General features: G+C 39.8%; 1 long non-coding RNA gene across 1 annotated transcript in view; it reads left to right on the top strand.

Moving 5' to 3' along the window:
• Positions 1-9,476: 9,476 nt before the first annotated feature.
• The window catches only part of LOC138752298 (uncharacterized), a 32,126-nt gene continuing 30,706 nt past the window's right edge, over positions 9,477-10,896 (top strand). Inside the window, exon 1 of the long non-coding RNA XR_011350497.1 lies at positions 9,477-9,611. This is a non-coding gene — a long non-coding RNA (uncharacterized lncRNA). The remainder of the gene's footprint in view (positions 9,612-10,896) is intronic.

Here is a 10,896-nt window from a genome sequence, read left to right as displayed (position 1 = left end):
AACTCAGGGCAACATAAAACTAAGATGTTGAAGCCATTACAGAGACTTGGCTGTCTTGGGGTCAAGAATGGCTCCTGAAAGTGTCAGGCCTTAGATGTTTCAGAAACGACAGGGTGGGAGATAAACTGTTGGTAAAGATCCTGAGCTCTGTTCTCGCTGCTGCCATCAGAGCCACAAGATGTACCACCGGGTTCAGGAACAGTTGCTACCTCTCCACCAGCGACTCCTTAACAACAAACTCAATCAGAAACTAATTTAAGGACTCCTACTTTCCACATTATTTATTATTTATTAATGAAATATTATATTTCTGTATTGCACAGTCAGTTTGTTTACATTTCTTTCTTTATTTACATTTCTCGCTTTTCTATATATAGGAATTCTGCCTGGTTGTATATTATATGATGTTGTATATTATATGATCAGAGTTGTACACACTCTGACAATAAATCTAAATTTTGAACTTTGAACTTTGAAATTTAGCTTCACTAATGCCTTATACAACTTCAACATGACATCCCAGCTCATGGACTCAATATTTTGATTCAAGAAAGCCAATGTCCTAAAAGATCTCTTTAAAATCCTAACCCTTACCCTACCTTAAACCTAACTCTAACCATACTCCCCAGTGACCTACCATTTACCGTGCAAACCTTACCCTGATTTATCCTCCAAAAGTACATCCGTCTGCATTAAATTCTATTTGCCATTTTGCATCCCATTTTTCTAGCTGGTACAGATCCCGCTCCGAACTTTGAAACTCTTCCTTGCTGTTCAATACACCCCCATACTTAGTGTCATCTGAATATCTGCTGATCCCATTTACCACAATCCTCAAGATCATTGATATAGATGACAAACAGCAATGGACTCAGCACCAATCCTTGAGGCACACCACTCATCACAGGCTGTCAGTCAGAGGGTCAGTCATCTGCTACCAATCTCTGGCTTTTCCTCCAAAACCGATGTCTAATATAACTTACTGCCATACCATGAATAGTGAGTGACTGAATCTTGACTAATCTTCCACATGAAATCTTCTCAAAAGCCATGTAGACAACACCACTGCCTTTTCTTCATCAATATTCTTGGCAATCTCTTCACTAAAATGATTTGGACATGTCTACCATGTGCAAGCCATGTTGATTATCCTGAATCAATCCCTGTATATTCAAGTACTTATATCTCTGGGATACATTTCAATAACTTACCCACTACAGATGTCAATCTCATCAGCCTACAATTTTCTGGATTATTCCAAGAGACTTTTTTAAACAATAGACCAACATTAGCTTTCCTCCAATCCTCTGGCACCTCACCTGTGGCTAAAACTGTTTCAACTACTTTTGCTGGTGCCCCTGCATTTCTGCATCAGGCTCCCACAATGTTCGAGGTAATATCTGGTAGACCCTACGGATCTATGCACCCTTACTTGCCTCAAGGCAGCAAGTGTTTCCTACCCTGTAGTCCGAAAAGGGTTCATGATTTCACTTCTTTTTGCATCGTTTCTATTGACTCTGTGTTGTCTCCCGAGTAAATGCAGAGGCAAAAAATCCATTTAAGATCTACCCTATCTCTTTTGGCTCAGTACATAACTGACCACTCTGGTCTTCAATGGGACCAGTTTTGTCCTTTGCAATCCTTTTGGACTTAATATACTATTTCTTTAGAAGCCCTTGGGATTTTACTTCACCTAGTCTTCCTGAGCCATGTCAGACCATCTTTTAGTCCTCCTGAATTCATTCTTCAGCATTTTCTTTAATTTCTTATACTCCTCAAGTACCTTATTTGTTCCTTGCTGCCTATCCCTGGTATAGTCTCCTTAACCAGGGCCTCAATATCTCTCAAAAATCAAGGTTCCTTATACTTGTTAGTCTTATTTTTAACCCATGGAACATACAAACTCTATACTGTCAAAATTTCACCTGCGAAGGCTTCCCAATTACCAAGCATACCTTGGCCAGAAAACAGCCTGTCCCAATCCACACATTCTAGATCCTTTCTGATACCATCAAAATTGGCCTTTTTTCAATTTAGAATCTCAAGCCGAGGATCAGACCTTTCCTTTTCCATAATTATCTAGAAACTGATAACTGCTCAATCACAAGATGAAAGATGTTCCCCTACCATCACCTGCCCTGTTATGTTCCCTAAGAGGAGATCCAATGTATTGCACTCTCTCTAGTTGGGATGCCTATATAGAATTTAAGGAATCTTTCCTTAATTTTTGTTTCTTTCAGAAATAGTTTTAACCATGAGTTCCTTGGCAGAAAAGAAATGTCAGCAGTATCTGATGGGATACTTATCATATGGTTTCATTGCATATCTGAAAAATATTCTCTGCCCATATGCTTGATTTGTTTGAAAACAATTTCAAACAAATCAAGCATGAGGCCAAGCAACCGAAAACAACATTTAGAGACCGAACATGAAGAAAAGAAAGATAAACCCTTGGACGACTTCAAAAGCCCTCCAGAATAATTTTGAGAGAGGCCATCGCTCAAACAGATGATGACTGAAACATCAAAGAAATTAGATATGGGTCTTCTTGCATCATATAAGTGAATTGATTGGTGAAAGTGGAAATGCTCATAACATCTCGAGGCACTTATTTTGCCTTCAGTCTCCATAACATCACGAATTTAAATGCCAAAGAAGCTATTCAGGCAAATCCTTTGAGTAATTCTACTGTTTCTAGAAGAACTGATGAGATGGCAAAGGATATTGAAAAACTATTAATCCTTTCATTCCAATCCAAGAAACTAACAAATCCATGCTGCAAGAGAATGACTCTCTTCTCATGGCTTATGCCAGATTCTGGAATGGAAACGAGCTGATGGAAGAGATGTTTGCCAGAAGGATTAAAACAGATTGTAAGGGATGGACTATTTTTGAAGAAGAATTACATGAACAAGAACAGTATTCCATTCGAGAGCTTCGTTGCCTGTGCCAACTGATGGTGCCGCTTCAGTGATTGGACGATACAGAGGGTTCATCACATGCCTAAAAAATGTTTTACCTTCCGTTTCATTGTTCAATACATCATCCATAGGGAGCATTTTGTGGCTCAAAATTTGGGAGGATGTTTAAATGCTTTGCTTTTGATTGTCATAAAGACTTTATAAAATCACATCCCCTTCAAGACCTTCTACATGGCAGCTGTGTGAAGAAAATGACAAACATTTCCAGACACTACTGCTGCTGCACTCCGAGGTGAGGTGGCCGTCCAAAGGAAATTGTCTTCATCATTTAGTAGCACTCTGGGACACGATTGTTTCCTTTCTTCCTCATAAAGAGCATGGAGGAAAACCTGTTGATGCAAAGGCGGACATATTTTATCTGGCAGATGTCTCTGACAAACTCAATTTATTGAACAAGACTTTGCAGGGTAAACACAGTAACCTCATTGATAGTAAGGAAGTCATTGTTTCTTTAAAAAGCTCAATGCCTATTGGAGCAATATCAGACATCGAGATTGTTATGTTTATTCTTTCTTTAAGAAAAACTTTACGTAAGTTTAACACTTAACTGACTTTATTTTCCTTGACCTGCTTCAACCCAACTTCTAACGACCACTCCTGTCATATGTCACTTTCAGATTTCGCCCAACTGTGCACATGCATGTTGGGAAATGTAGTTCTTATTTACAAACATAATAACACATCTTTCCCCTTTTAAAAAATCCATAAACACAGTACTATGTCTACATAACAATTCCATGGTCAGCCTCTTTCCACCAGCTTCATCTGATGACATCTGACTTCATGAAATCGTTCAAGTTCGTTCAGGAAATCTGCAAGATTCAGCTGAAGTTCAGAAATCCATTAAGAGGTTTTTGTTTATCAGCAAGTTCACCAACAGTCACCAGTAGCTGTTGATTTTGCTGTTGCAGTTCCTCAACATTACGATAGGTCACCAGATGCTGTGAAATCACTTCAGAGGAACTGCTTATGTCAGCTGAACTAACTTCACCCTCACACAAAATATAATTTCCTCACGTATCTTCTAGTTCCATCAAAAGCACCCTATTCTGCTGTTAAAGATCTGACACTTGCATTTTGCATCTTTGATTCTCCCTGTTGAGTAATGAAGCATGCTTATTCACCTCATTTTTGTAAATGGCGAATTTCATTCATGGCATCTTCTAATTTAGCTGAGAGATTTGCCACAGATTTTCGCACACATTCATATTCTTCATGCTGGCACTTCAGAAGCAGAGTTTCCATCTCCATTTCTTTCACAATTTCATTCAAATATTTATTCACTCTCTTATTTTCCTGTTTTGCCAATAGCAATTGATCTTGGGCTTCAACATATCCATGATACAACTCTGTGAGCTTCATTCCAGGCTTCACAATCTTGGCCACAGCTGCTCCTAGTTCCTCTTCTGAGTGCGGCGGTTCCTTTAAGCTTTGTAGTTGAAAGAAGGTGGTTTGCATTTTCCAATTCCTTATAACAAAGAAACTCTTTAAGTTGTTTTCTTAAGAGTTCTGATTCTTGTATCGATATATTCCTATCCTCTAATTCTGCCTTTCTTTCTTTTAGATGGAACTGAAGCTGCTCATTAGAGTCAAGCAAGCCTCTAAATGTCTCAAATGTTCTTCCATGCTGCCATGCCACTCTTCAGCCTTTGTCAGAGCTGAAATTCACTGGGCAAGTACAGCTTCTACTTCTTGTAGTGTTTCTGTCACTTCATTGTTTGCTGCAGATTCCATTCAGCAAGTTCCAGATGTTCCTGTAATGGACTCTTTTTGCCCTCTAGCTGGTGTAAGAAGGCATCCATATTTGCCGACTCATTTTCCAGTTTATCATTCATGTCATGTAATGTTGGTTCTCTGTACATTAAGGTATCACTTCTCCAATGTAGTTATCATTCCTTCCATGAGAGTCTGTGAAGCCACTATGAAAACTCTTTTCACCAGGTCGAGCTCTTCACATGCTCTCAGACCTAATATTGGATGTACTCTGCTTTCTACGATAAGTAGCTGTGACTTTAGGTGCTGTCTTTTGTGTTTGAAGGTCACCATACAGCTCCCTTTTACTGGAACATTCTCTCTAGTGTAGCCTGTCATGTTTAATTTCACAAGATAAATCTCGCTCTTTATAGTAAGGGTCTTATCCATAGATAACAGATTCACCTGGGCTCTGGTGTCGAGCTTAAATGGAATTACTGTCTCATTCATGGTCACTGGAACAATCCATTCCATTTTACCAGCAGCTGTCTGTAGTGAATCCATGAAGTATTCCTCTATTTCTTTGTCAACTGCGTATATCTTTTCCTTGGTATCCCTTGTTTTGCAGCACTTTGCAAAATGTTTCTTCTTCCCACATTTATAGCAGGACTTTCCATAGGCAGGACACATTTTTTGAATATGTCTACCTCCGCACCTGCTGGATTTGCTGTTTGAGATTACCACTTTGCTTTGTTGTTGTTGTGGGAAACTCCTGGCGGTCTGCTTATCTGTTTTCATCTCATGCCCTGTGGGGTCTATCCTGTGCAGCTCCTTAGCTTGTACTCATGTGGTCTCTGCTGCCCTACACATATTTACAGCCTTTTCCAGAGTTTCACTCAACAGTTTTTCTCTGAGTCCATTATTTGGGATTCTACAAGTTATTCTGTCTTCAATGAGTGAATTTTTAAAATATCCAAATTCAAAGGACTTATCAATGTGTGAAGCTTGGCTAAGTATTGGTCAAAGCTCATACCTTGATTCTGGTCACAGGAGAAAAACTTGAATCTCTCAAATGTGACATTTTTACTTGGAACAAAATAATCCTCAAATTTTGTCATCAGAGTGTCCAATGTGAAAGCTGTCTCCTCAATTTGAAAACAGTTATAGATGTCTAAGGCATCTTCACCCATTATGTGCAGAAACATAGACGCTTTCTGTTTTCCATCGGTCTCTCTCATTCCACCAGCTTCTAAATAATTGTTGAATCGCTGTTTGAAGCATTTCCAATTATCAGCTAGATTGGCAGTAAACTGCATCGGTGTTGGAGGACTTAACTTATCCATGTTTCAAACTATTGTCTTCTCTTACTCACTCAGACACTTCTGACACCATGTAATGTTTGTTTTTTCTTTAAGAATGACTTTACATGGATTTAATACTCAACCGACTTTATTTTCCTTGAGTTGCTTCAACCCTATCAGAGATACAAAATGCAAGCATCAGATCTTTCACAGCAGAATAGGGTGCTTTTGATGGAACTAGAAGATGCGTGAGGAAATTATATTTTGCATGAAGATGAAGTTAGTTCTGCTGAAGTGATTTCACAGCATCTGGTGACCTATTGCAACTGCAAAATCAACAGCTACTGGTGACTGTTGGTGAACTTGCTGATAAACAAATCTCTTAACAGATTTCTGAACTTCAGCTGAATCTTGCGGATACCCTGAATGAACTTGAATGACTTTGTGAAGCCAGAGTTTTCAGATGCAACTGGTGGAAAGTGACTGACCATGGAATGTAGATACTTTTGTTATGTAGACGTAGTATTGTGTTTGTGTTTCGTTTTTTTTAAACCCTTAACCGACTTTATTTTCCTTGAGCTGCTTCAACCCTACTTCCAACGACAACCCCTGTCATATGTCACTTTCAGTTTCCACCCAACCGTGTGCATTGAATGCTTGGAAATGTAGTTCTTATTTACACACATATTACAGAGGGAATATTTACAATTTCCAAATCTGAACACGAACCCAGAGGAATTCAAGGACAATGGCGCTACTGTTTAAGTGAAACACCTAAAGTAAACAATACAGATCTGCAGGAAAGGTTTAATGATCTGTTAAATGCAATATTAGATATTAGATCTATTTGAGTAATAACCCACCAATGCAGAAATTCAAGAGAGGTTGACACCATGTAATGATTGTTCTTTCTTTAAGAACAACTTTACATGAGTTTAATGCTCAACTGACTTTATTTTCCTTGAGTTGCTTCAACCCTATCAGAGATACAAAATGCAAATGTCAGATCTTTCAGAGCAGAATAGAGGGCTTTTGATGGAACAAGAAGATGTGATATAATTGCATGCTGTAAGTTCGATCAATTTATAAAAGATTTTTAGGTTAAGAATAATCTGCTGAATAAATTTCCAAAACTATGGGAAAGGCCAAAATATTTTTCATTGCCTTTCCCTCAGCATACTTAGTTTAATGTGGATTCAACAAAAGAGTTTTCTTGATTAAAATCCAAAAACAGACTTGATATCACAACAAGAGGTGTCCTTTGACTATCACTGTCCAATTTGGAGCCTGGCATCAAAAATCTTCACAGGAACATGAAGCTCAAGGATTTCACTAAAATTTTCAATTTATCAGAATTATGTTTTAAAGTTCTTTTATTATATCCTTGAGTTTATGCTTAAGGTTCCCTAATGACTCATTGTGTACAAACCATTGGGCTCTGAATTTTTTTTGTAATATGTATGTTCATGTTTTCTTCTTTCCTATGTGTTTATTAAGAAAGATTTGCTATTTGTCCATTTGTTGTGGAATCAAAATCCACAGTTATGCTCAGAGAAAAAGCCCTGTTTTCTTTTACCTCATGTAACAAAATTATTTTAAATGTTTTTTATGTAGTGGATTGGAGAGAAATACAGAAGAAACAAACTAAGCTTGACTGCTTCACAGGGAAGGGGGCCCAAAAACTTTGTGCAGATTCCTAAGGGGGCCATAGCCAAATAAAGGTTGAGAATGGCTGCTCTCAGCACATCTGCCTTTACTCCAATACTTGCACTTAAATAGACACAACTCAGAATATTATTCCCACCATGCTTAACCTTTCTATTTCTGTCTTTGTCTGCAGGCTTGACAACATCTCTTTTCATAACCACAACCGCTCTGGCACTCTGGTTCCCATCTCCCTGCAACTCCCTGGAGCAACATGAGCAAATCTTCCCACAAGGATATTGGTTCCCCTCCAGTCCCACTGGTACATAATTCCACCTTCCCTGGAAGAGAGCACAAATCTGAAGTATCTCTCCTGCACCATCTCCTTAGCTGCATTTTCCTCCGATTTCTTGCCCCACGTGGCACAGGTAGCACTCCTGGGGTCACAGTCCTGCAGGTCCTTTTCTTTAACTAAGCCCATAACTTCCTTAATTTCCCATTAGGATCTTTTATTGTTGTTCAATTGGCATAATTATAAATCACAATTTCCTGGCTAATGGTCTCTGTTAGAAGGGACACAGGTGCTGTGCAAGCCTATTGTGTGAGATAATGAGGCTTACTTGCCCTGTTGAATAGCTTGTTGACAATCTTATCTATAAAACAATCCATGCATGGTCTGAAAAGGAGAACAGCCAAGGAATGAAACACTGGCACGTACCTGTGATGCAATGATTCAGTCTTAAGCACGACTTTCAGAAAAGTAGAGGCAAATCTGTCGGGGAAAAAATAGTCTTAAATAGCACAATGCATTCTTTGATTTTAAAAAATATGTCCTGTTGCACTTCACTTACTGAACTTTGAGGTCTCTGAAGACAATTATCTGATCAGCATTTATCTCCCTCATTAACTTTAGCTATTTGCTAGGATCATATTTCCAATAAATTGGAATGCTATTGGTGAAGAGCCCAGATATGTATACCACCCGAAAGTTTAAAAAAAGATTCTGGATCTCCCATGCTGCATGAACATAAGGCCTTTACTTCTGCTGCCTGAGTCCTGTAACCCTCCCCCATTCCATGCTCCCCTCCTGCCTCTCAATAAAGCTTTGAGGTCTGCTACAATGTTGTTTCATTGACACGGGCACCTTTTAGTAACTTATCTGAGTGCGCTAGTTATCTGTGTGTGAGTCTGGAGATGCTGAATTTATTACCCTCCATGTCTGAATTTAAATTTACTTCCTTTTGTTACAAACTATGACCAAACTTTAATGCTGACATTCTTTGGTAAATTAAGTGTAACATATGACAATTTTCAAAACTAGGTATTAAAAACAATGATGTATTATTAATCCTTTCACCCCATAAGTATCCACTTACTCTAGAACTTTTCTGAATTGAGAGATATGCCTCCTCTATCGCCATATCTAATGACCGAAAGTGTTGAAAATCAATTCACTTTAAATCATTTCACATGAATACATTTATTTACAAAGCATATGGTATTCCTATAAAACCTCCTCCCTCTGGCAGTTTTAGTGCTTGACTGGATACAGTTGTTTCATCCCATCTGCTGGGAAAAGCCTGCCTAGTGGCTAACTGGGGAGGGGCTGGTGAGTGACACGGTTAAGGAGTCGAAGGCACAGGATGCAGACAGTGGGGGAGTGGATATGTTCCAAAGCCTTCAGTGTTCAATAAATCTGTGATGTGCATGAACTGTGCACTTCAGATTAAGAATGTAAGGCGATACTGTCCTCCCACAGGGAAGGAGGCAACACTGTTATGGTAACTGTTTAGAACAGCTAAAGTGTAACCCATAGTGATAGCTTCTGTGTGACATCATCCTGATAGCTGAACAGGAACGCGTTGAGTGGAAATGGAAGCTCATGTTTCCACACTTGCCAGAACAGAATTGAAACCGGTGGATTTACATTGTTCACTGGTGATCCTTACTTGCTTGCTTCCCATTTGAAAATAGTTCACTGGCGAGCACACAGGTGAGCGTGCATCCTTTGTCAGTCCCGCAGTACAGCACATGACCTAGTGGAGGGTTTACGGGGATGGAAGAGGCTGTTGGTGATGGCAAAGTTTGTAGGACCCTGACCTCTTTCATATTTTATTTAAATCAACATATATAATTATAACAAATAATTTCTTCTTTGGCTTGGCTTTGCGGGCGTAGATTTATGGAGGGGGTAAAAGTCCACGTCAGCTGCAGGCTCATGTCAATATATAAAAAGAAAAGAAAGAAAAAACAACTCAGAGACTATTAAAACTAAAAACGAAAAAATAACCCTAACCCCACACCCCACCCCCCCCCCCCCACCCTCGCCCCGACCTCTTCTTGTGGGAATCTTGGATACTTGGAATCAAGCTCATGCTCCATCACCTTGTGAAATTTCCATGCCTGGTGTTGAGAGCCCCCAGATCCCCATGGTAAATATGGGAAAGAAAATGTTGAAAATGGCTCTCATCAGCCCACAGTAGCATTTCTGCTGACACATTTTATAACTGGATCCACTGGATGGAGATCTGGCACTTTGTGCTTTCAAAGTTGCAGATCTCTTGGGACTAGATATGCTGATCACACCTATTTCTAAGGCTGAAGAACACACAGGTGGCGGACTGTTGGTAACTCAGGGTAAGGAACTCACATAAGCTGCGGGCGACTGCGGTCAAGGGACTCACACCAGGCTGTGGACAGCTGGAGACTGGCTGAAGGGATGCCCGGTATTGGAACAGGGATGTGAGAGGGTGCTGGAGGCCTCCTGATTGTGTCGGAGGTGTGCACCTGAAGCTTGGGTTGCTGATGGTTTGGACTGAAGGTTGAGTGACTGAGGAGGCTGTGGGAGCACTGGAGGCAGTGGGTGGGGGGGGGGGGGGGGGGAACGACTCTCTTTTGCTTCTCTTTCTCTGGCTGTAAGGGGCAATTTTAATAAGGGTGTGCCATTCCCTCATTCTCATCCTCTTCGTTGCCTTGCTGCCAAATTATGCTACTGCTTATTTGAATGATTACAGTTCTTTCTTTCAGGCTGGCTCAGATTTGTGGGATGAACCTGATCATTCAATAGACAACTATAACTTTTTGTGCTGTTCCAATGAAGGAGACACAGAAAACTAGTGTAGAATGTCCATCTGTGCCATATCCTGGTTAGTGTGAAACAAGGTTCACGGTTCACTGGTTATTGTGGTATGGGGTGTACTCTGTTTCATGAATTCATTTTTGAAGTTATATTTGACCGGGCTTACATGAGACACCAGGAAACCAATGTGTGTGCAGGC

The sequence above is a fragment of the Narcine bancroftii genome, chromosome 2, assembly GCF_036971445.1.
Source record: "Narcine bancroftii isolate sNarBan1 chromosome 2, sNarBan1.hap1, whole genome shotgun sequence".
NCBI classification, from domain to species: Eukaryota; Metazoa; Chordata; class Chondrichthyes; order Torpediniformes; family Narcinidae; genus Narcine; species Narcine bancroftii.
Note: the sequence above shows the minus strand (reverse complement) of the source record. Positions and strands in the feature narration are given on the sequence as shown.